Genomic DNA, 27,444 nt, shown 5'->3' on the forward strand with positions numbered 1-27,444 from the left:
TTTGTTTCATCAGCATTATCTTGGCTATTTTTGGCTCATTTCACTTCCATATAAATTTGAAAATAAGTAAATTCCAACATACACGTATACACATAATGCACTACTATATTATGTTGGCATTGAATCAGATCTATAGATCAGTTCTTTATAATACTGAATCGTTTTATTCATGAACATGATATATTCTTAAATGTTTAAAAAACTGCTCTAATTTCTTTCAATAGTATCTATTTCTGTACTGTGTTTTCTTGTTTTTAAAATTCTTACAACTAGATTTATTCACAGGAATCTCTTTTTTTGAGTAAATTGCAAATGTTATAATATCTTAATGTGTTTTCTTATTGTTCCTTCAAATGCAGTTGATTTTTGTATATGGAAATTTTATGAAGTCATCTTACTAATACTGCATTTTAATTCTGTTGACTTCTATTTTAGATTAAAGATTTTTTTGTAACTAATCATGTCATCTGCAAATGACAGTTCCAATCCTTTCAAATTCTTGTAGTTATTTTTCTTGCATTTAATAAAGCATCAAATATAATAGTGATTATAAATGCAGAGGGACATCTTATTATATTTTCAGCTCAGATAAATTTATGTATAATTATTCTTTCATCATTAACTAAGCTATTGATATTGATTTATCATTAATTATGTTATTATTTGCAGATATCCATTTGTAGATACTAATTATTAAGCTAATGAAGCTTTTTTCTATTACTAGGTTAATAGTTTTATTAAATTTTGAATTTTATTGACTGCTGCTTCTGCATCTATTGTGATGATTATATGGATTATTCAGTCTGATTTTATTGATATAAGTATTATATCATTTGAATTTCAATGTAAAACCAAATGTCTTCAATAATGTCCTAAAATAGCAGTGACTAAAGCAAGAATTAAGATTCTAAGGCTTTCTTAAGGAAATATAAGACCAAGCAGTGAAGGTGATTTAAAAAAAAAAAGTGGGGGGAGCGAAGCAAGGCAAGAAAAAGGTCAAAGCGATAGGATACATCTTACTATCTAATTGGCTTCCACCTCACAATCAGCCAGGAAGAGACCAAGAAGGTCACTCAGTAGACTGTTTGGCACACGTGCTTTCGTTACTTGATGAAAGAGGTGTCTGCAAGGCAGAGGTTAAGTGTCAAGTTACTTTTTAACCCTGTAGTGAAGTACCTGAATTTTTAAAAATATCATGATTATTTTTAAACTTTCATGTTATCAATTTATATTAATATAAATATATATTAATTTAAATTATTTTCAATCTAGACTCATTTTCCATTTTTTTAGCAACGTACTATAAACTGATATATTTCAAAACTACTTTAAAGGTAAATTTGATCAGTGGGATTTAATCAGTGGGATCATCTTTCAGCTAGTTGCAGGGCCATTTTGAACTTTTTTAAATCATTCTATAGGCCCTTCCTAAATCTGGGCACAAGAAGATGTTCCAAGGTCATCTTGCTTTTCCCTGCCCCAGTCCTAGAATTTGTCAATTCTCTAAGGAATTCTAGACCCTTTAGTGGAGGATGGTATTTAAGCATCAACATCTAAGTGCTAGTATTCCCATGATGTTGGTCACAGCTTAAAGATTGCACCCTTCACCCTGTTTAGCTCTGAGCTTTAATTATTTTCCTTTCTGATCTGAAACTAGTAAAAGCTTTGTTCAGCTTCTCAGCCAGTCAGTCATTACTTTTTCTTAGTGTTTCATGCTTTCAGCTGTTATTTATGAATGAATCAGCCACTGACTTCACCAAATATCATTTAAGATTAAAAGGAGATGGAGTAGTTACTGTTATTTGGCATTTAGTGCCCTTTATAAAGAACTAGAATACTTCCTTTCCAGGATTGTGTGTCTATGCACACATGTATGTGCATGTGTGTGTTCATACACACAGATTTAGTTAGTAGTAGAAGTTTATGGATACTGAGATAGAGAGAGAGAGAGGTGGATTTGTTAGTTTTTCCTCAGTGTATTTGATGTCAGGAATTCTTTTAAAAGAACAAAAGCATTCAGTTCTTCAGTTAAAGTTAAATGAGTCAGAGACCTGAGTTCAGCTGCTTGTTTTGCTGATTATCACATTTGTCTCCTTGGGCATCTCCTTTTCTTATGAGAATGGTAATGATGTCAACTTCTTGGAGCCTAGAATGTTATTCATATTAAAATTAATGTCTTTATTTCCAAGTTGACTTAATTTTATCAAAAATCATTGATGAAAAAGAGGAAAGAAATAATACAGGAGTATTTGTAACTCTGGAGGAAATTTAAGGTGTGAAATAGTTGCATGGAAAGGAAAAGTCAAGTAGTCTGAAAATTAGTGCTTATTTTAATACTTTTGCTAAGGGTCAGCCTAGAATTCTCCGCAGATTAGATGCATACTAATAGGATGCTTTAAAAAAAAACGAAGTCTTTCGAGTCTGCAAAGAATAAGAGTAATGAGGGTAAAATGACAGATTATACATTTGTAATTTGGACTAATAGGTTGTGTTAAATTAGAATACAAAGGTAACCAAATCTTCATTTACTTCTGGTCTTATTCTACAGAAAGCAATGTCTTAGCATTTATTTCTTTTGACTGTGAGTTGATTCCAAGTCTTTGTCCTGGAAATTCTCTTTGATCTTCATCAAAAATACACAAAAACTATTAACCATTTTGTAAAGAATATAAACTATTCAAAATAACCCTGGCACAACTTTGAATTATAAACTTCTTAGGATAATAAAAACTGTCAGAAGAATCCCATCTAATAGTGACATTAAAAACTACAAAATATATTTGTTATTACTTGATAAAATACATTTGGTATAATTAAATACAAAATAAAACAGTTCATTCTTAAAAGAGTAAAAATGGTTGTTGACTACTATAAATTAAAGAAAAAAATATTCGTAACATTTTGATGTGCTCAGTCTAGCTTTGGAAGACCTGACTTTAAAAAATAATGATCTAAAAATATTATATTAGAAGCAGAAATAAAAATTGTTAAAATTTTGATCTGAACACAAACTGATTTATCGAGTCTCCATTGTAAAATTCATACAGAAATTAATAGATCTCTGGTTAAAATAATTCTGACTCATAAAGAATGAGAATAGAAAATACTAGAAAATAGGTAAACAAGATTAAAAAAGAAAAAAAAACTGGAAAATTTTAAATGTTAAATATTCATTTTCTAATAAATTTCATTGATTTGGCATAGCTCTGATTGTTTTCTTTATTTTTATTTATTGAGATATAATTGATATATAATATATTAGTTTCAGATGTACAGCTTAATGATTCAATATTTGTATATTTTACCAACGATCACTATGATAACTCTAGTTAACATCCATCAACATACCTAGTAACATAATTTTCTTCCTACTGTGAGAACTTTTAAGATTCACTCCCTTTGCATCTTTAAAATGTACAATAAAATATTACTAACTATAGTTACCATGCTGTACATTACATCCCCATGACTTATTTTATAATTTGAAGTTCGTAGTTTTTGACTCCCTTCATCAGTTTTGCCTACCCCCTGCCTCTGGCAACCACCAATCTGTTCCCTGTATCTATAAATTTGGCTTCTTTTTCTTTTTAAATTTCTTACATAAGTAAGATCATATGATATTTGTCTTTTTCTGACATATTTCACTTAGGTAATGCCCTGAAGTTCCATCCATGTGGTTGCAAATGGCAAGATTTCATTCTTTTTTGTGGCTGAGTCATATCTCATCATATATGTATATTTCAGTCTCCCCTGGCCTGGTGTGTGTGTGTGTGTGTGTGTGTGTATGTTATTTTATCTACCCTTTCTTTATTTTTTTCTCTATTCATCTAGCAATGGACACTTAGGTTGTTTCCATATCTTGCCTATTGTTAATAATGCCACAAAAAACATAGGAGTGCGTATATCTTTTTGAGTTAGTCTTTTTGTTTCCTTTGGATAAAAACCCAGAAGTGGAATTGCTGGATCATATGGTAGTTCTATTTTTAATTTTTTGAGGAACCTCCACATTGCTTTCCATAATGGTTGCAGCAATTTATGTTCCCACCTGCAGTGCATGAGGGTTCCTTTTCTCCATATTTTTGTTGATACTTGTTAGTTCTTGTCTTTTTAATAATAGCTGTTCTAGCAGATCTGAGGTGATATCTCAAGTAGTTGGAATTGTTCCATCCTCTTCTAGTTCTTGAAAGAGTTTGAGAAGGACTATGATTAATTCTTCTTTGAATGTTTGGTAGAATTCATCAGTGAAGTCATCTGCTCCTGACTTATCTTTGTTTTGGGGATTTTTGATTACTAGTTTAATCTCCTTACTGGTAATTGGTCTTTTCAGATTTTCTATTTCTTCTTGATTCAGTCTTGGGAGATTGTATGTTTCTAGGAATTTATCCATTTTTTTTCTAGGTTGTCTAGTTTGTTGGCATATAATTGTTCATAGTAGCTTCTAATAATACTTTGTAGTTGTACTATCAGTTGCAATGTCTCCTCTTTTATTTCTGATTTTATTTATTTGAGTTATGTCTCTTTTTTTTTCCATGGTGAGTCTAGCTAAAGGTTTGTTAATTCTGTTTATCTTTTCAATGAACTAGCTCTTGGTTTCATTGGTCTTTTTATTGTCTTTTCAGTCTCTATTTAATTTAATTCTGCTCTGATCTTTATTTCCTTTTTCTACTAACTTTGGGCTTCATTTGTTCTTCTTTTTCTGGTTACTTGAAGTGTAAAGTTAGGTTGTTTATTTGAGATTTTTAAAATTCAGAATGATTTTAACATCACCATTTTACATATGGAGAACCTGAATCTAAGTTCCAGGGAAGGAAATGTTAGTAGAACTTGTAATTGACTAATAGTGAGCTACTCTCTTCAAATGCACTTAATTTTACCTGCAAATATGTAAAATCAATTTAAGCTGACAATGTTAACTCTCTAGAAACAGAATAATAAGATGAGGTATCTGGATTTTTACTATCTTTTATATTTTAATGGTTGACTTTCCCTTAGCAACCATGGAAGGTACAGTGATTATAATTACAGAAAAAAAGATTATATATATGTGTGTCTGTGTGTGTGGTGTGTGTGTGTATACAAAGAAGAATATGTCAACTTAATCAGAATTTCATGAAAAACTTAAAATACCTTTCATTGAAACTGTGTGATTTGTTGTCTTGCCAGCAACAAGTATTATTACTGATTAAATGTATTTCTTAACTCAATAAGCAATGAGTTAAAATGGCTAAGATCAAATTAAATCCTGCCTCATCTCTCTAATAATTAATCTAATGTGTTGAACTGTCATCAATAACTAAGTTATTTGAGCCTACAAATATTAACCTATAACAGAAGGACATTAATGCATTCCTTTTAGTCTGCTCTTCTTTGGAAATACATAATGATAAGAGACAGTCTTCTGGGTAATAAAAATAGCAAAAAAAGAAAGAAAAGGTTATTAATCAAAATGTGAATTTATTGAAAGACAGAACTGAAAGGACACAACTCTATTGGTACCTTAATTACTAATTATTTCTATTATCTACCTAATTAGTAAAAACATTTCAGCTTATAGGTAATAAAAGTCATCATTAGATTGTATGACATGCGATGCCATTTCTACATTTAAAAATTTTACTCATAAAACAAACTGGCAATATTTTAAAGTATTTGGAGCCATCTGAATCATGTAAGACTTTAATGTCTCTTTTAAAAATGTTTAAAACCTATTGCAGGTATAGTAATGCTGCATCTTTATGCAAGTCCTATAGTTCATGTTGCAACTAAAAATGAGATTGCTCTCTGAAAGTGTTAAACACTTTTAGCAGCTTTTTCCTTTGCATTCTGTCCCAAATCAAAGTTTTAATAGTTTGTATCAATCTATACCCTTTGTTCTGCCTACATCAGGCCTTTTACTCAACGTTTGATCTAAATTTTATTGGTTTCATAACTCAGCATATACTGTGTAAGTGAGAGATTATGTTATTTCCATTCTGAGTTTAAAATAAAAAATGACAGACGGGCTATATTTACTAACATTACTACCACCAAGAATTTGTAAATCTAAATAGTCTAATATTGAGTCCTACAAGCACTTTATTCCTCAGCAACCTTTCCTTGCCTGTAAGTACAAGGGATAGAAGATGAATGATATTATTAGCTTGGTGCCCTTAGGAGGAAATTAAATATTTATTCAAAGTATGTCTTTTTTTTACCTTGATAACAAATCCAATAAACAAGTGCTTTGATTAATGAATTTTAGCATTTCTTATTGTAAGATGTATGGATTACTTATAGCTTAAAGGCACGATTTTATGGGAGAGGAAGTGACTTTTGTTCTAGCATTGAAGATTGAAAGAAAAGATTTCTGGGACAGGAGTAGAACAGTTAGATTCTTGATCTACCACTGACATCTTTGGCTGAGTCACGTTAGATAAGTCACTCAATGTCCTTAAATTCAGTTTTGTTTTTTTTTTTTTTCATTTCAAAATGGAGGTTAAAATAATACTTAAAATATTCATGCATAATGCATCCTGGCATTGTAAAATGCAAGGAAAAACATTTGTACTGTAAATAACTACATATAATGTGTTATTATTATGTTCAAGAGGTAAAATAAACAATGTTGGCTAAATTGTTTTGCTTGTGAATTCTTCCATGGCTTTAGTAGTGTGTGCTTTCTCTTCCTTCTTTGACTTTATACTCCAATTATGCACATAGAACTTAATGTATTTTGTAGAGGTCTTAGAATTGTTTTTAAGTGTTTAGGTGAAAGACTATCTATTGTAAGAGTTTGGGGAAGTTACTTTATTTCATTATTACTTTTTAAAAATTACGATCGTCATTGTTATTGACTCCTTCATTTTGTAAAACATTATCAGGACATCTAGAGGAAATGCAATTCAAATCTTATGTCTACCACTTAATGACAATATGAGTTTGAACAAGTTACTTTGCTTCACTTATTGTTTTATAAAACAGGGCTGATACAAACCTTTTAGGTTGTGTATGAGGATGAGATGAGAAAATTTGTCATATATAATTCTTCCAGATTACCTTGAATTAATATAAGGTTATTTTGCATTATACATATGCATGAGTTTCTTTCAAGTCCAAGTCATAAATGAGAAGTTATGAAAAAGGATGTTTCCTTAAATAAATCAGCTGGAAGACCTAATACTTTCTAACATATTAGCCTGCTTATTTCAGAGAATATGGAGATAAACTGAAAGAAATTGAGATAATAGTAGGTTAAATATATTGTTCCATACCAGGGAAGAGGAATAGACTAAAAAGTGGAGATTTATTTTTCTGGAAAAATCCGTACTGACTACTTGAGTGTCTTTTTGTTAGTTTATTTTAAAATTTTGAGTCCAAACTCTTATGTCAATAAAGTATTGAAGGATTTAATCTCAGAGTAGATTCATGAAAGAGATATCTTTATACATGCTGTTTTTACTCTGGGTTCTTTAGAGATGCTGTAACTATGTTTTCCATGGTTCAAAGCTTTATTAAATGATTTAATTTGGGTCTCAAACATGAACTCTGGATAAAATACCCAAAGTAAAACAAATTCTGTAATGAATGTATAAAGCTGGAGATACCTCTACTCTCTCTGGGATCCTTGGCAGTCAGTGGGATTTTTAATAGACTCTATGCATTTATCTCTGCATATCATTTAGCTAAGTCCCAAATGCCAAATGCAGTTTTATTTTCCACAATTTATTAATATTAATTTTGCTTTGCTAGGCTAATTATATGCATTCTACTGGCAGGGTTATTCAGGAGAGCAGTTAATTCTTGAAGAATATAATGTAAAGTATAAAATTCATCGTATTATATAAAGTGTAATTGTCTCAAGCATCTCCAGCTGCCGTAACAAAATATCACAGGCTGGGTTGCTTAAACAACAGAAGTTTATTTTCTCACATTTCTGGAGGGTAGGGAATCGAAGATCAAGGTGCCAGCCAATTTGGTTCCTGATGAGAAGTCTATCCTGGCTTGCAGAAGTCTGCTTTCTCACTGTATCCTTACATGGCAGAGAGGGAGCTCTGGTGTCTTTTCCTTTTTGTAAGAGGCACTAACTCTATTGGGGCTTTAAACATCTGAAGAGGAGTGGAGAAGGGAGCATTCTCAGAGATACAGATAGTGATGATACGATAAGGAAAATGTAGCTAATCTGTTATGAGTATGAAAGAATGTTGAAAAATATTGCTGATAAAATTGGGCAGGACCATTTGATGAGAAGAGTTATCTGTGAAGATTTTGCATTTCTTATTTTTAAGAGAAACTAGATTGTCATACTAAGTGAAGCAAGCCAGAAAGAGAAAGAAAAATACCATATGATATCACTTATATGTGGAGTCTAAAAAAATGGCACAAATGAACTTATTTACAAAACAGACAGACTCACAGACATAGAAAACAAACTTATGGTTACCAGGGGACAAGAGGGGTCGTGAAGGGATACATTGGGAGTTAAGGATTTGTAGATACTAACTACTATATATAAAGCAGATAAACAACAGGGTCCTACTGAATAGCTCAGGGAACTATATTCAATATCTTATAATGGCCTATAATAAAAATATAAAAAGGAATATTATATATGTATAGCTGAATCACTATGCTGTACACCAGAAATTAACATAACGTTGTAGATCAGTTATATATCGATTTAAAAAAAGAGTGTGTCCTTGGAAAGAGAGTTGGTAAAAAAGATAATAACTGCAGTGTTTCCTCTAGTCTTGTAACGAAACAAATGATAATGAGACACTAATGATCTTTCAGGTTCTTTCTTGCTTTTATACTGTGATTTCCATTTAGATAAACTAAAAAGAATTAATTTTCTCTCTAACATCATAACTGTTGATCATTTTTAAATGTGAGATAGTTTACTCTAAAACAAGATATTATTATTATTGTGAATGTTGTCTTTCATTAAAATGTGCATTGACTCAGTTTCATTAAATGTTATTAATATTCATATTGTATGCTATTTGTGAAAATTGCATAAAAGTTAGAACTTTATTGAAAATATGTCAGCATTTTTCAGCATCTTTGTATGTTTTAGAATATCTGCAACTTATTGGGTTCAGTGTCTGAGAACTGATATAGGCACATATTAAGATAACTCCCAATGAGTCAAATATTTGTATAATCCTCTCTTTTTGAGTAAACATGTGAAACATGTGATTGCAGTCTAACCAATCAAAATTGCCACCCACTAAGTTTATCATCTCATTCGATTGTAAATCTTTTCCCAGGGTTTAATCTGATCTGTTTTTATGTTGTTCTTGTTTGTTTCACTGCTTGAATGTAATTTCCATGAGGGAAGAGATTTTTATCTCTTATGCTCACTCTGTATTTCCTGCACATATGGCAGTGCTTTGTATAACTTTGTTAAATTAATTATTTATTTGTATATTATTTGGCTTTTCTATCTAAAATTAATAGAATTCTTAAAAGAATACTTCATGAGTAGGTTAATTGTATCAATCCTTTTCATTTCTATGTTAAATACATGTAGAGTAGTATCTAATACATCATAAATGATAATTAAAATTTATTAAGTAAATAAATACTGCTTAATAATAATAATATTCATAGGACACAACATATTACTATATTGAAACATACAACTTTGCCAATATTTTTCATAAAGGGATACTTCATATAACCTGACTGTGCAAAGTATGTTTCTATCTGATTTATTTCTCACAGTAACTCAATAAAGTAAGTATTACTACTAAGGGAAAACTAGACTATAGTAGCTTTGGTCAATAAAAGAACAGACTTGAGAGCAATTAATCTTGGGAAATGAAGACTTGTTAAATGGAGAAAGACATGTAGTCTTTGAATATAACCTGGACTCCTCTAACATCACAGCCCTGATATGACTCTTGCATCTTTTCATGAGGCCATGTTACATTTCAGTTGTAGCCCTAACTGTATATACGCAAATTTACTCCTACTCCTCCGTTAATGACATGCCATACCAATCTACTTTCTTAATTTAGAACACTGGGATCATCTTTGATCTCTTTTTTCCTCAACCCTTCCATGCATCCTTTCAGGGAGTACCTGTAGCTCCACTTCTGTGTTCACCACCTCCTCTGTTACCACTTAGTATAAGCCACCACTACCTATCACCTCTGATCTCTCTGTAACTGTGGTTTCCCTCTTGCATACATTCTTATTCACAATTCAAAGTTAAGTTTTAAACATAAAATTAAGACCACATCATTCCATTTTTAAACATCAACCAGTAGATTCCCACTCTGAAAATAAAATTGTAGTCTTTCCCATGTCCTATGCTGGACACTACATGAGCTATGAAACCAGCTTTTAAAACTCTGGTTGTACCACTTTTATTCTCATACAATTTGCTGTATCCACATTGGCTTCTTTCCCCATTCCTCTAACAGGCCCAGCTCTTTCTTCCTTCAGCTCTTTGCACTTGATCATTCTCTGGTTCCAGCCTTTCAGGTGGTGACTTCCTTCTCTTCATTCTGGTCTCAAATCTGATGTTACTCCTCAAAGATAGTACAGTATCACTGTGCTGTTTAGTGATGCCAACGATGGATCACACCTATCAGTCACACCGTGTTGCTTAATTCTGCATTTTTTTCTTCATGATCATTTCACTATCTAAAATCTTATTACTTATTTGTTTACCTGTTTGTTGTCATAATGTCCTGCTAGATTGTCAGCTCCATGAAAAAGACTGGGTTTTGTCCTGTTCACCTTGCTATCCTGAGCACCTTGTGCAATATCCGGCACATGTAACAACATATATTTGTTAATTGGTTGAATATATAAACTTAATCTACTGAATCCAAAGTACCTTCTCTGAAATACAATCTGATAATGTCACTACTTGCTTAAAATCCTACCATGGCACCCCATTCCTGGTAGGACTACTCTTTAGTTTGACATATACTATCTCTTTTAGTTTGTCCTGTGCCTTACATTCATCATAATGTCAGCCTTATTAAAAGATGTGTCATTTCATCAGTGTAAATCCAGCTGCCTATCCCTGAATGCTCGTTCCTTGAAGAGAGAATGAATAAAGAGCTAACTGAAAAATTACCAGATCCTCTGTCTGTAAAGGTACAAAACTTGAATAATTTACAAAACATCCAGTTGTAGGTTGTAACTGACATTTCTGACTTGTTCTTTTTTAAATTCTTTCATTGCCAACTCTTGCCACTCCCCCTACACTGATCTATAACATTTTCTTCTGTTGTTCCGGTTGCTTCTTTTTATCAGGAATTTTTGGTTATTTCAAATAAACTTAAATAAAACCTGGGACCACTATTGTCCAAATTAAACTAAATCTGGTATTCAAAGGGAAACACAATCTAGCAACCAAAATTAATCAAAGGTAATAATTCATATTTTATTCTTTAGAGAAATACCAAAGAGAGGAGTATTTTCTTAAGGCAAGCAAATAATAAATACCTTTTCTGATTAATGCCTTCTTTACTATACTTCTCACTGGTGGCAGCTGCTCTCTAAAATTGAATAATTTCCTCTAAGTTAATTATCATAAAATAACAACCATTATATGTAAAGTACTTACTATGTGTCATGCTGTTGTATTCTAATCATTTTGCATACATGAATTATTTAATCTTTACAATTATGTGAAATAATTATTTTAAAAGATAAGCATTTATATAATACCTTTTTATTGTTATTGCTTGGGATTAAAAAATGATAAAAGAAACAGCTTATAAATTCAAAGACCTGAAAACTTCAGCTCAAAATGTTATAGTGGCAACATACAAATCTGCATTCATCCTCTCACCACCCTAATTTATAATCAAATAGTGGATTCTGTGGTACAGACTCAAAGGAAGATGTTCATGTAGCATAGAATGCCCAGGCAAACTTCCCTTTAATTGGAACAATGCCAGCAATGAAGTCCCTTAAAGCAATAGGTGATGAACCTAACTTAGGCATGGGAGGAGAAATTTGAGGCTGACAGAAAGGCCTCTGTTCAGTTTCTGTCATGAACTTATGAATTTAACTTAGTTTTGCAAGCACCTTGGATGGAAATATCCAGTATTTTCACTTAGAAATTCCCTAGATTAAAAATTGGCCTCAGTTATATCACTGTACTGAGATCCAAAGCAATACCTTATGGCAGGTAGGATGTTCTCTGGTCTTTGTAAGATGGTTAGGAACATGATTTGTGGAGAAGCAGGGTGGATAGAGCAACAGGATTAGTCTACATGTTATAATGAAAGGTCTATTTGGTGTTATGAGTGACATATTAAATCTTCTTAAAGAAATCTTTGTTAGAGACAATGGGAGTCTGTATGGCTATATTATCTACATTACTCATTTAGGTATGCCTATGAAAACACATGATTTTGAAATATGCTAGAGTAAGAAATTATATATTTAAAGATAAAGGTACAGTTTTAAAGTATTTAACTTACTTTAATAGAGTCATATAATCTGCTAATTTTCATTTAAATAGCCTTAAATTTCATGTTAATAAAAATTAAAAATTGCTATGGAAATTCTTCAGCAAGATCAAGCATAGACATACATTGGAATGGGTGACTTATGTTTTCCTCAAGTATATTAATATTAAAGCCTATCAATATCTGATCATATGCATAAAAATAATGCAATTCTCCTTATCATATGTTACAACAATCAACATTGATAAGAATAACTATGTTAGACTTTAATAAAATCTTCCAAGCTTAAATTCGTATTACAAACAAAACATTAAGCTATGTATTATAATCTTAGCTTAGTCTTCAAACTAATTTACAAAAGCTAAATTAATACAAACAATACAGTAAATAATCTTACCTCTTTCCTTCCTTATGGAATAATAATTATTTATAAAATTAAGCTTTTAGTATACAAATTAATGTAATATGGTTTTACAGTGTTTCTGTTTAAAAGTCTGTACATTTAAACCCAATGGATATAAGGGATATGAAGAAATCGGAGTGGTCGTTTATTGATTATAAGTTAAAAATAAGAAAGTCGAATGACAAATACATTGAATAGTTCTTATTGTTGATACTCGAGTGCTCTGTGTATAGAGCCCATATCTAAAGCAATAACAATTACTGTAGGGGGATAAAAGCACTAACGTGATGTAATTAATTACTACTTTCAATTAGGTATTTTCAAACAATGCATTTAGTTGAATCAAAATAACCTTATATGATCGATGTTTTTTGATTGCCATCTTTATGATTTTATATGTAGAGCTTAATGGCTCCAATTATACACAAAATGAAATCAAGTTGAAGGAAACTAACCTATGAACCAGTAATATATGTATTATGACAGGATTATAGTCTACACTGCTTGTGGATGTATTTTATATTTGAAAAATACTCAAACAATGCTTAGATACATTTTATTGTTTAATCAATACATTCTACCGCAGAGATTATCACAGTGTCTTCTTACGACTTCACTGAAATTTTGCTTATAAGAAATCATATTTAATGTTTTGATATAGAGAATAATTCTTAAATATTGTAAAATTAGTGTTTTTCTCATATAAACAAATATTAGAAGCATAGATATGTATATTATTAGAATTGCATTCTATTTATTGTGTAAGCACAATATAATAAGATACAATAAGAAATACATATTTGGTATTTGTCCTTGAAACAGCTTCTAAAACCTCTGGAATTTCCTGAGTGATAAGGGTGATAGGTGCATCTTTTATTATTTATAGTAAGCCCCTTTTACCCATACCTGAGTTTATGCTAGTAAGGTGACTCTTAGATTTTTAGGGTCCCCTAAATAGTTTCAGGATGGATTCTGGTCTACAGAAAGACCAAGGCATGTGTAGAGAGTTGTAACTTTCAGTTACACTGACATCTGGGGCAGGTGAGACCTGGAGATTGAGTTAATCACCAATGATCACCCGCTTAATCAAACATGCCTATGAAATTAAGCCTCCTGGCTGGTGAGGTTAAGGTACTGGGAGGTGATGTGCCCAGAGAGAATATGAAAGTTACATGCCCTTCCTCCACACCTCGTCCTTTGCATCTCTTCCCTTTGGCTGTTCTTGAGGTGTATCTTTCATAATAAGCTAGTAATAGTAAGTAAAGCCCACTCCTGAGTTCTGTGAGTCTTTCTAGGAAATTATCAAACTGATTTATAGCAGTCAATCAGAAATATGGGAGACCTAGGACTTGTGATTGGCATCTGAAACTGGGGGCAGTTTTGTGGGATTGAGCCCTCAACCTGTGGGATGTGTGTTAATCCCAGGTAATTGATGGCAGAATTGAATTGAATTGTAGGTCACCCATTTGGTGTCCAAAAAGTTGGAAAATTGGTTGATATGAGGAAAACCCCACAGATACGTTGTTAGAAATGTAAATAAAAACAGTTCATAGCACCCCCACAGTATAGTAATGTAAATATTGCGCTTTTTTCAATAATTGCAGTAATCAAAGATGTGGAGAACTATTTTTCCTATTTAAAGTATTCCAGATGGAAAAGGTGGCCTGGGATCAAGAAACTATCATAAAATCATATTTTTACAAAGTGTCTCAGAAGGCCAACTATCTAGTTCAAGAAGGCTTCATCTAAGTTACTGAGATAAATATTTTGTTTAACCTTATATTCTAAAATAGTCAAGCTATACAGACACATTTTAGAATGCCCACTGAAGTACAATTGAAATAATTGCAAAACTACTAAAACCATTGTCTCTTCTCTTTCCAATACAAATTGATTCATACCTAGGTCAATATATGACTGTTAGTTTCCAGATCCAGGATAGTCATTTTTAAATCCCTTGAGAAAAATAACTTTTTAAAATTGAAGTATAGTCAGTTACAGTGTGTTAATTTCTGGTGTACAGCACAATGTCCCAGTCATGCATATACATACATGTATTTATATTCATATTCTTTTTCACTAAAGGTTATTACAAGATATTGAATATGGTTCCCTGTGCTATACAGAAGAAATTTATGTTTTTTTAATATATTTTTATATACAGTGCCTAACATTTGCAAATCTCAAACTCCCAAATTTATCCCTTCTCACCCCCTTTCCCCGGTAACTGTAAGTCTGTTTACTATGTCTGTGAGTCTGTTTCTGTAGATGAGGTCATTAGTATCCTCTTTTTTTCTTTTTTTAGATTCCACATATGAGTGATATCATATGGTATTTTTTTTTCTCTTTCTGGCTTACTTCACTTAGAGTGATGATCTCCAGATCTATCCATGTTGTTGTAAATGGCATTATTTTATTATTTTTCGTGGCTGAGTAGTATTCCATTATATTAATATACCACAGCTTCTTTATATAGTCATCTGTTGATGGACATTTAGGTTGCTTCCATGTCTTGACTATTGTATATAGTGCTACTATGAGCATGGAGGTGCATGTATCCTTTCGAATTAGAGTTCCCTCAGGATATATGCCCAGGAGTGCTGTATCATACAGTAAGTCTATTTTTAGTTTTTTGAGGAATCTCTGTACTGTTTTCCATAATGACTGCACCAAACTACATTCCCACCAGCAGTATAAGAGGGTTCCCTTTTCTCCACATCTTCTCCAGCATTTATCATTTGTGGACTTTTTCATGATAGCCTTTCTGACTGTTGATACCTCATTGTAGTTTTGATTTGCATTTCTCTAATAATTAGTGATACTGAGCATTTTTTCCATGTGCCTTTTGGCCATTTGTATTTCTTCCTTGGAGAATTGCTTGTTTAGGTCTTTTGCCCATTTTTGGATTGGGTTGTTGGTTTTTTTTCTTGTTAGGCTGTATGAGCTGTTTAAATATTCTGGAAATTAAGCCCTTGTCAGTTTCCTCTTTTGCAAATATTTTTTCCCATTCCATAGGTTGTCTTTTTGTTTTGCTTATGGTTTCCTTTGCTGTGCAAAAGCTTTAATAAGGTTCATTTATTTATTTTTGCTTTTATTCCTATTGCCTGGGTAGACTGCCCTAGGAGAACATGGCTAAGATTTATGTCAGACAATGTTTTGCCTATGTTTTCCTCTAGGAAGTTTATTGCATCTTGTCTTACATTTAAATCTTTAAGCCATTTTGAGTTTATTTTTGTTTTGGTATAAGGAAGTGTTCTAACCTCATTGATTTACATGCTGCTGTCCAGCTTTCGCAACACCACTTGTTGAAGAGACTGTCTTTTCTCCATTGTATATTCTTGCCTCTTTGTCAAAGATTAATTGACCGTAGGTCTGTTAGTTTATTTCTAGGTTCTCTGTTCTGTTCCATTGATCCATATGTCTGTTTTTATGCCAATACCATGCTGTTTTGATTACTGTAGCTCTGTATCTTTTAAGAATATTAGAGTCATTCTGTGAATTGAGGCACAAAGTTAAAAATAGAAAAAGTCATTTTAACATTTTTTGAAGAATATTAATCTTGTTTAGCTTAACTCAATTGAATCATAACTTGAGAAGTGACACCCCATGCAATGAAGTATGTTTTAAAAATTAGCTTATGAATGCTGTCAATATCATTTGATTATAATGACAGAAGTTTTAGAAAAATAAAACAAAGTGCAAGCAATAAAACCAAAGGAGGTAAACACTTATTCAAAAGCTCGAAGATTTCTTGAGTTCATAATTAAAGGAGTGTTTCAAATCAATGGGGAAGGGATCAACCCTTTAATAAATGGTCTGGAAAATTGGCTATAAATTTGCTAAAAAGGGTTTAATTCCCTCTTACATGCCATATACAAATTTGAATTTTAGAAGAATTAAAGAGAGAAATAAAATAAACTGAACTATAAAAGTAGTAGCAAAAAATAAATGCAAATATATTGAAAATTTAGGGATGGAAAATGCTTTCTTAGGTAAGACACAGAATGAGAATTTATAAAGCAAAAGAATGATAGAGATGACGCTTAGCTTATGTTCACTAAACAGTGCTAGTAGACAAATGACAGACTGGAATAAATATTTATGATGGCTATTATTAACATAAAGTGAATTACATAATATAAAAGTCTTTTATAATGCAGTATAGAAATAAGAATTAGCCTAGTATGCCAATGTACAAAGGTGACATGAATATGTAATTTACAATGGAAAGTCCATAAATACAAATATACAACAATCCACAATTTCACATGTACTCAGCAATGAAAACAGCAGAGATATAGCATCCCAATACTTAAATATGAGAAGATGTTTTTAAAAATTGATACTGTTTTTTTTGCCAAGAACTGGAGTTGAGGTTCCAACAAACCACTCTTCTAACACTATTGAAGAAAATGGAAAATTAGACAGACTAGGAAAGTATGTATCCCCTTGGCCTCAGCAATTCTGCTTCTAAAATCCATCTAACAGAAATATATACATGCACAGAGATGTATGCACAAGAATGTTTATTGCAACAATGATTGTAATAAGGAGGGAAATGCTCTAAAAATTCAATTAGAAAAATAAGAATTTATGACCTTTCCATGCTATAGAATATCATGCTGCATTAAAAATAATTAATTGGACCCTTATGTTGACAGAAATATATTTATAATGTTTTTAATTTAAAAAGCAAATTGTTGAACCATATACATAGTATGAGCCTATTAGTATAAAATAAAAAATGTGCATATATGTAAAAGTGTACTTCATACATGTAAAAAGGTCTGGATGGATGCACCAACTTTTATTTCTGGGTTTTAGGTATGAATGGTGAGTGTAGGGGGAGGGTGCTGGTGAAAGAGCACATTCAGATGCCAACGTTATTCTTTATTTGATAATTTAAAAAATAACACATATTAGTTATATTCACTTGTAAGAGAAAAATGATAAACTCCTGCTCTCAAAAATATATTTTATGTTCTGTTATTATTTTAATTAGAGATTCTAATGTTTAATTAATACCATCTTCCACTGTGCTTTTCAGTCTTCAGTTGTACAACAAATACTCTGTTAACATATCGGAAAACCTTTCTATTTATGCCTTCTGAATATAAATGCCTCAGTATCCAATTTCCTGAAAAAGATAGCTCAATTTGTACGAGTGACTCTGGAAAGATCCAGGTGAGTAAATTAAATAACTTCAATATTACACTTAATGAATTAGTACATCACTGTTAAAAAAAACAACCAAGTTGTAGAAAATGTGATGCTACTCTGGAATTCACTGGCTGTGCAAACTTGTAATTTGTTTAATGTTTCTCCCCAACAAATATCCTCAGTCATCAGCATGAGGGAAAAATGCCTCTCTATCAAATGTTTTTATTTTCTTCCAGTTTATTTGTCATAATGCTTTATCATGAACATGTTACCTAGGTAGAGCAACATGGCTGACATTTCCTTGCTAATAGGCCAATTTGCAGCAGACGTTTGTGTGAGTGGAATATCAGAAGGACCAGAAAAATAATACCTAGTGATGCTTAATGTCAAGACTGCAAAGATGAACTGAAGCTAGAAAAACCTATATGCAAGCTAAATAAATTTTTTTCTGTTAGTATATAGCGCCACCCAGTGTTACAGAATTCTCTGTGGAACACTCTGCAGAGTAGACTTTTGTGCCAAGGCAGAAAGGGACACAAATGACACTATGTGAGCTCCATATTAATATGTTCACTTAAAAGTTTGTTTTGGGACATCGAATAAGCTAGCTTGTTAGAAAACACTGCGTTGAAGTAAATCAGAAATACAAAACAAACTGGAGTGGTCATTATCTCCATATCCTAGTAATTCTTTTTAGATCTTTGTTGCGTGAAAAAAGAAAAAAAAAATCCAGGAAAATCGTTGCAGTTTTGTAATTCACGGTGTATTTCAAGGTACTTTGAGACATTCCAAAGAGATAATTCTAGTGGGCATTATGGATTCAGGCATCCTTCGTGTTGCTGCATGTCTAAAATGATAACTTTTCTTTTGAATTAAATTACAGATAAAAATGAGAATGCATTTACAGAAAGAACCCATGGAATTTTTAGTTTCCTATAGTGGCTTTTACCACAGGGATTCGAAGCTTTTGAGAGATGCTATTTGGCAATTAGGCAACACAATTAGAGCATAGATATTCATGTTAAGAAAGTTCTAGAAAAAAAAAGTAGTAAGAAAAAGATATTACTTCATTACTTATTTGCTGAAGAGATAAGGAAAATGTAAAATTCCCTTTCTGTCTAAGTCCTCAGAACTTATATAGATTTTATAAAAGTAACTAAATCTTCTAAGATAAATTACACTCTATATTTCTCATTTTATTCTGTTTCTTGAGTATTCTTCGACTCTGTTCCACCTTATCTTGCTGTCTTTTCAAATTTTGTCTCCACTGATGCTTGAAAGTGTATACTTCTTATCTTCAGCTGACTCAGGGCTTCTCTTTTTACATAACCTACAGTCACACAAAACTTTCTATAATTCAATAATTTTTCTCATTTAAATTACTCTCTTTCCAGGTTCTGTCCCTGGTGCTAACATTGTTTCATTTTCCTCTGTTTGAAATAGTTGAGTCAGCACTAAGTGTAACCTGTTGTTATTTTTCTTGCTGTTCTTGTCTATTATCATCCTTACCATCATCCATTTTTACTTCTCTTTTTTATTTCTCAGGTCCTGTGTCCAGTATGTTGACTCCTTCTTATTTTATACATGTTTCTTGGTTTGCTCTTCTCATTCCCAGACCATCATTATGATCTAGGCCCTTGTTACCTAAAATTGCCACTGCAGTTTTCTCCTACATATCTCTCTGTTGCTTCCATCTTCCTTCAGTCCACCCTACACAGAACAAAATTAATGCTCTGAGAGGGGAAGATATAGCTCAGTGGTAGAGCACATGCCTAGCATGCACAGGGTCCTGGTTTCAATCCCCAGTTCCTCCATTCAAAAAGTACATAATAAATAAGCCTAATTACCTCCCCCCTTCAGAAAAATAAATTATTAAAAAAGATTAATGTACTGAAAACTTTAGCCATTGTCTTTCTAAATAGACTGCTTAAAGGTAAGAATTATGCCCTTCTATATGTGCTATCATTATTTGACACTGTCTATATTTAATTGATCTATGTGATATTGACCATGGAGTAACTACACAGTAATGCAAAACAAACTACTGATTATGATTAGAATTCACTAGTGTTAGGTGGGAAGATTCTTGGGATTTGTGTTCTTTTGTCCGTGGAGATCACTCTTTAGATGGAAACATATGTTAACTTTTTTCCAACAAAGTTAGTTTAAAAAGTCTTTTATCATATGTCTGCTTTTGTGCTATTACCACACTGTTTTGATTACTGTAGCTTTGTAGTATTGTCTGAAGTCTGAGAGAGTTATGCTTCCAGCTTTGTTCTTTTTCCTCAGGATTGCTTGGGCAATTCTGAGTCTTTCTGGTCCCATATAATTTTTAAGACTATTTGTTCTGGTTCTGTGAAAAATGTCCTGGGTAATTTGATAGGGATTGCATTAAATCTGTAGATTGCTTTGGGTAGTATGGCTATTTTAACAATATTAATTCTTCCAATCCAAGAGCATAGGATACCTTTCCACTTCTTTGAATCAACTTCAAGATTCTTTATCAATGTTTTATAGTTCTTAGCATATAATTCTTTCACTTCCTTGGTCCTTGGTCAGGTTTATTCCTAAATATTTTATTTTTTGGATGAGATTTTAAAAGGAATTTCTTTTTTTTTTTTACTTTCTCTTCCTGATATTTCATGATTAGTGTAGAGAAATGGAACAAATTTCTATATTTAATCCTGTATCCTGCTACTTTGATGAATTCATTTGTCAGTTCTAATAGTTTTTGTGTGGAGTCTTTGAGTTTTCTCTACAAAGTATCATGTCATCTGGATATAATGACAATTATACCTGTAAGTTTCCACTGACAGATTAATGAATAAAGAAGATGTGGTATGTACACACACACACACAGATGCACACGCACGCACACACTCAATGGAATATTACTCAGTTGTAAAAAAAGAATAAATAATGCCATTTGCAGCAACATGGATGGACCTGGAGATTGTCATACTAAGTGAAGTAAACCAGAAAGAGAAAGAAAAATACCATGTGATATCACTTGTATGTGGAATCTAAGCAAGTGATACAGATGAACTTATTTACAAAACAGAAACAGACTCACAAATATAGAAAACAAACTTACGGTTACCAAAGGGAAAAAGAGAGGAAAGGATAATTTAGGGGCTTGGGATTAGCAGATACACACTACCATATACAAAATAGATAAACAACAAGTTTCTACTGTATAGTACAGAGAACTATATTCAACATCTTATACTAACCTAATGGAAAAGAATCTGTAAAAGAATATGTATACACACATATATATATATATACATATAAAATTGAATCACTTTACTGTACACCTGAAACTAACACAACATCGTAAATCAACTATATACTTCAATTTAAAAAAAAAAAGTCTTTCACCTGTCCTGAGCAAAGCAGGAATATAGACCCCACTGAGAGAAATACATTTCCAGGGATCTAGTTAGATAGAAAAGGAGAGAAGTATTATACAACCATTACCAATATTAAGAAGGAAAAGAATAATGACCATCTGTGATTAATGTTGGAAGACTCAGTGTAAAATTTCTGCAAGGCAGCCAATGATACATGGCAGGATCAAATACATACAAAATAGAAAGTAGTCAGAATCTGAAGCAAACTCTTAGTTCAACTACTGTAGATCTATTCCCTGTTTCTGGATAAGAAGAAAAGAGAAGTTATTAAGGTATATTTTATCATTATTCATTTTATTATTTTTTATGTAGTGAAGTTTAGATGTTTCAATAACTGAGTTAAATGCTTTTCTTTTTAATGAATATTTTTTATTGTACTTATCCAATTTCTTTGGCTAAAACTTCTTTACAGCATATAGATATCTGAAAAAGATGGATGTTGCCTGATTTTTAAGTCAAAGTTTTGGTGTCTAGACTGGAGGACAGGGAACATGTGCTTACAGGGAACATAAGCAGTAGTGAGCTCTCAGGAGATTTTTGTCAGCATAGCTCTTTTTGTCAATTCATACTTAAAACTTCCCCCTTTCTTCCAAACATGACAAAACTGAAATTTTAAAAAATTACTTTCAAAAGTTGGTCCTAAAACTTAGAGCATCCCATTGTGAAGAACTTTAAGTAAACAAAGGCATCATCACATTTCAGCTCCCATGGGGTGAAGACAATGAGTAGCAAATCGCTGGGACAGAGGAAAAGAACCAGCTACTCGGCATGGAAATGAGGGCTGGAATAAGACTCCCTCTCCATGCGAGAAAGGAGACCCACAAAGCTTTGAACATTTCAAGGAGCAATGACATGTATATCATTGAAAGAAGGAGGAAAGTGAAGAAATCACCCCAGAACCCCTCCCAGAACTAACTGGTAGCTCAGTGACTAGATCTGGAATAGCCCTGGGTTGTTGTAGTATGAGAGTTGATATAATTCCTAATTCCAGACTGGGTCTTGGAAACCAGGTGGAAGCAGATGCAAAACGATCGGACAAGGATGGAGGGAGGTGGAGGGAGGAGAGAGACAGAGGAGGGATGAGAGAGGGATGTCCTTTATCTCATAAAGTGGGGGCTTCATCTGGGTATTTTTCACTGGATGGAAACTTGAGGGTAGTCTGGATAGATTCATTATTTTCTCCAGCCTCAGACATCACCATAATGGTGAAGCTGAGAGATATTTCACTCTGAGATTTTTGCAGATATTCCAAGCATGAGAAAAGCTAACACTAAAAAAAAAAAAAAAAAAAAAAAAAAAAAAAAAAAAAAATCAGTAAAATCAACAGTTGAGAAATAGGAGCAAAGCAATGAAATACAAACAGCAAATTCCAAATAATTTAAAGTATGTTGACATCCTAAAAGAGAAAATGGAATAAATATAACATCCCTAAAAACAGTAAGAAATTATGAAACAAAGACAGACTCATGTAAGAACTGATGGATATTAAAATCCAATTACAGACTTTGGATATTAAAATACAGTAACTGATATCAAATTAAAACTTCTTATGGCACCATGACCTTCAGTTTGAGCACAAATGGAAAGAGTGTACTGAGAAGTTCGCCTGGAATGAAGGATAGAATGATAAAGAAACTAAATGGAAAAGAGAAGTTGAGAGTACAGAGAATATGCTTATGAGTCTACTGTCACTGATACGAGAGGAGAGTAGGTGGAAGGCTTCTCTAAAGTGAAAATGCCTAAAATTTTTTCAAAATTGAAGAATTATCTTAGTCTTCAGATTTAAATACACACTAACTGCTAGAAGATAAATACTGTTAATCCCTCCCTACTCTACTGTAGTGATACTACAGAACACAGTACAGAAAAAAACCTTTAAAGCTGTAAGAGACAAAAGAAAAACTGACTACGAAGGAATGACAGATAGTCTGAAAACAAGCTTCTCATCGACAAAAATGGATGGCAGGCAGCAATGAAATATATTCAAAGGACTGAGAGGAAACATTAACAAACATACATGTGGGCACACACAATCATTTCTGGATGTGTCAACTGTTAGACTGATTTTATTTGGCTTCCCTTAAATAGAAGAAAACATAAACAAAGAAAGTAACACTAAAAATTGATCTTTTTATATAAATAATATAGTTTTTAGAAAATACAAAACAATTCTGAAAATCCAATCACACAGCTGTTAATTCTAGATGCTATTTATTGTTTAGAAATGTCTGTAACCTTTAATGGCACATTTAGAGCCAGTATTCTAACATTTTCTGCAATTAAAAAAAAATTGAGTAGTTTATTTAAATGACAGTTACACTGGAAAAATAGTCATTAGATTCTAGTTATTTATTGCTTCATAACAAAACCAGTCAAAACACAGTGGCTTCAAGTAACAATTTATTTGCTCACAATTTAAGACATAGGAATTTGGGAGGTGATTGGTTGGATGGTTTGTGTGTGAAAGTGATATCTGTCAACTGGGGCTACTGAAGCCAGAAGAAGCACTTTCAAGATGGCCTTTTGCTAACATGCCAGGCACTTTGGATCTCCTTGGACTTGATCTCGCTCTTTCTTTCCCTGTAGTTTCATCCTCCATGGCCTCTACAAATGGCTTTGGCTTTTTAAAGCGGGAAGAAACCTGTTGGTACTTTCAACTTCCTGTCTGAGTATCTCCTTCTCTGAATTTATTAAAAAACATTTTCTGTTTTCTCTGTAATCACAGGCAGCAGTTTCACTGAACTTTCCACCAGTACATGGTCAGCTTTCTCTAACTCGAATACAATTCTCCCACCATCTTTCCAGTCTTCCCTTATGTCTCTTCAAGACTCCTCCGGGTTCCTCTGTCTGTCTTGTTATGGCAGCATCCCGTGTCCAGTTAACAAGTCCCTTATGGAAAATTAATAACAAATACCCTGAAATGTAATCATGTAAAATTATTCTATTTTGCCCCTATTTTTATGTTACAGATTCTGGAAGAGAACGATCTACCTGGTTTCTTTCTGATCTATGTGATGTTGGCTGGGGATTGGGGTTTCACTTTTAGATGGGTTTTTACTCAAATGTCTGGAACCTTGATGATTCTGGTCTCTGTTTCTTTGTCTCTGTCTCTGTCTGTCTCTCTGTCTCTCTCTACAGGATAACACCCTCCATGAGCATGAACTTTGAACTTTTCACAGCATGTTGGTGTCAGGGTAATTGCACTTTATAAGGTTAGGCAGCTTCCAAGTGTCAGGCAGTGGAAGGAAGCTTCCAGGCTAGTTATGTCAACCCCTGGAACTGGCACAGCGTCATTTCTGCTGTATTCTATTGGTCAATGCAGTTATAGGACCTACTAGGTTAAAAGGGAGAGAGAGAGAGAGAGAGAGACTCCATCTCTTGATGAGAGAGTGACAATGCCACATTACACACAAGCATGTCCGATAGGAGATTGCCTTGTGCCTTTCCTTGGAAAGTATAATGTCACAAGTATCATCCTTTAATATAACTAAAGTATAAAATAACAGGATGGGTAGACAATTTGTCTTAAGTCTGTCAGGGCTATTTTAACAAAATACCACAGACTGGATGGCTTATAAGTAATAGAAATTTATTTCTCCCAGTTCTGAAGACTGGAAGCCTGGGGTCAGGGTGTGAGCATGCTCGAGTTTTGGTGAAGCCTCTCTTCCGGTCACAGGCTGCTTACTTCTCACTGTGTCCTCACACAGCAGAGAGCAGAGGGAAAGCTGCCCTCTCGTGACTCATAAATCTAATTCCACTCATGAGCGCTCATCACCTCCCAAGGCTCCACCCCCATACTATCATCTTGGACATTAGGATTTCAACATAGAAATTTTGAAGAGACACATTTAGACCATAGCAATAACTAAAGTTAACATCTTAACTTGCTAATATGAATATTCTAAGGAAATCAGAGTTTTTCTAAGTAAATTTTGTGAATTTTGGAAGATATTTAACAGATTTTCACCAAAGTATAACCAACTGGGATATTATTATAAAGAAACATTTTAGTTTATAAATTAAACCGCATATAATACATAGTAGACAAATCTACATACAGTAAATATAAGTATACATAGAAAAAAGATGTCTTTGTTACAAAAATGGTCTAAATAATAAAAAAATTCAATTATATTAATCTTTAGTTTTTTAACTAAAACACAATTTTTTGGTATGGTATGATTCAACTGAATTTTAAAAAGAATTAGAGATGAGGCAATATGAATAGTTTAGAAGCAGAATCCATAACCCATTTCACATCATTATTATAATAGTTCTGTAGATGAGATTTTACATTGTTATTGGAATAATTCATTAGGTTTACCCAATTTAAAAGGAAGGCAGACGGCTTTCATTTTGGAAGATGCTCTTTATGGGCTAAATGTTTACTATCCTTTAAGATGTGGTGTTAATAGTAGATACAAGATTCCTTTTCTGCATTCAGGATGAAGTTTTCTGTGTTTAACCTCTTTCTTTTGATTTTATAATCAAATATTATTTCAGCATTATTGTTTGGTTTCACTGTATCATTGATCTTAGTCATAATATATCATCATACTGTGAAGTCACAGCCCCTAATTAATATTACAGGGCTGCTTTCTTATGTGGCCATTAAAACTTTCTGTTTTATTTTCAGTGTTTTATCAATGCGGTTATTTAATTGTGTTTCCATTTAAGATTTATTCAGTTTAGTGAAATATGTTGTATGCCATTATTGGAAAAACCCACTTACATGAAATATAATAGCAGAGTAAGCAAACAATCATTAAGAATCAATCCTTTAAAATCCGACTTGAAGTGGTTCTGAGAAAATGGTTAAAAACAAGATAAATTCAATTTCATTTTCTAGGCACTGCTGTGTTTCAGGTAGCTCACCAAGGGAATGTGGTGATTTAATTGTCTGGCTGGCACAGCAAGAGATGCTGTGAAGTGAGCCTGAAGTTGCCTCTGTAGTATCTTGGTTCTTCACACAAACACATTTTCTTTGGGTACTCAGCGTGATAGTAAGCATAGACATGAGAGGCTAACAAAGGGGAAATGCTGTTACTTATCATTCACTGTTCTCCTGAAGCCCCTTGCCACTTAGAGTTAATATACTTCCATATGAAATATTTAACTCTTGGTGGTTCATTCCAGGTTAAACCAAATCGGTCAATATACATAAGTCAAGAAAAACAGCATTAAAAACTTGAGTTTTTTTTATCAATCTCAGTCCTTTAAAAAATACGGCTGAACAAAGGCTTTATGAATCATTCCTATGTACCTTGAAAAGAGACTAGAATTTATCTCTAGAAATCTTTGCAGTCAATTCTCAAATTTCCATAGGCACATTGTCAGAATATCCTCATTGTCAGACTATCTTGAGTAAGGCAAATGTTTTTGATTGCTACTTAATTGTTTGCTTTGTTAACACTTTTTTACTCTTTAAGTACTTTGAAAAGATTCTAAAAACAAGTAGGAAAGGAAGTACTTACTAACTCCGCAATACAGAAAAGCTTTGAGGAAACCAGTATTCTATGAGTATGCACTTGGGAGAGCATGATTTATTTCTCACATGCAAATTCTTTACTCTTTTTTGTTTTTGAGGGGGTAGTTTGTGTTCAGATGTAGAAATTTTAAAATTTTAGGTGTGGTAAAGAAAAACCAGAGCCAAACAGTAGCTAAAGCAGCAAAAACAGGTTTTATTCAGGACTGTTACAATAGGGGAAAAGAGACCTTATCGTAGAAATGGACTCCATTCTGAATACAGCATGGGCAAGTGGGAATTTATAGCCAGGAAGCTGGGTAGGGGTCAGTAGATGGAAAACATCAGGGAGAAGGAAGGATTCTGGCTAAACCAACTTGACAGAATTCTTGCTGAACACAGGCCAGGATGATAAGATACCAAGGGTAGGGGGTTAAGGAATTTTTTTTTAATTGAAGTACAGCCAGTTACCATGTGTCAATTTCTGGTGCACAGCACAATGTTCCACTCATGCGTATATATATATATATATATATATATATATATATTCATTTTCATTAAAGGTTATTACAAAATATGAGATATTGA

The sequence above is a fragment of the Camelus bactrianus genome, chromosome 2 (genome assembly GCF_048773025.1).
Source record: "Camelus bactrianus isolate YW-2024 breed Bactrian camel chromosome 2, ASM4877302v1, whole genome shotgun sequence".
Lineage (NCBI taxonomy): Eukaryota > Metazoa > Chordata > Mammalia > Artiodactyla > Camelidae > Camelus > Camelus bactrianus.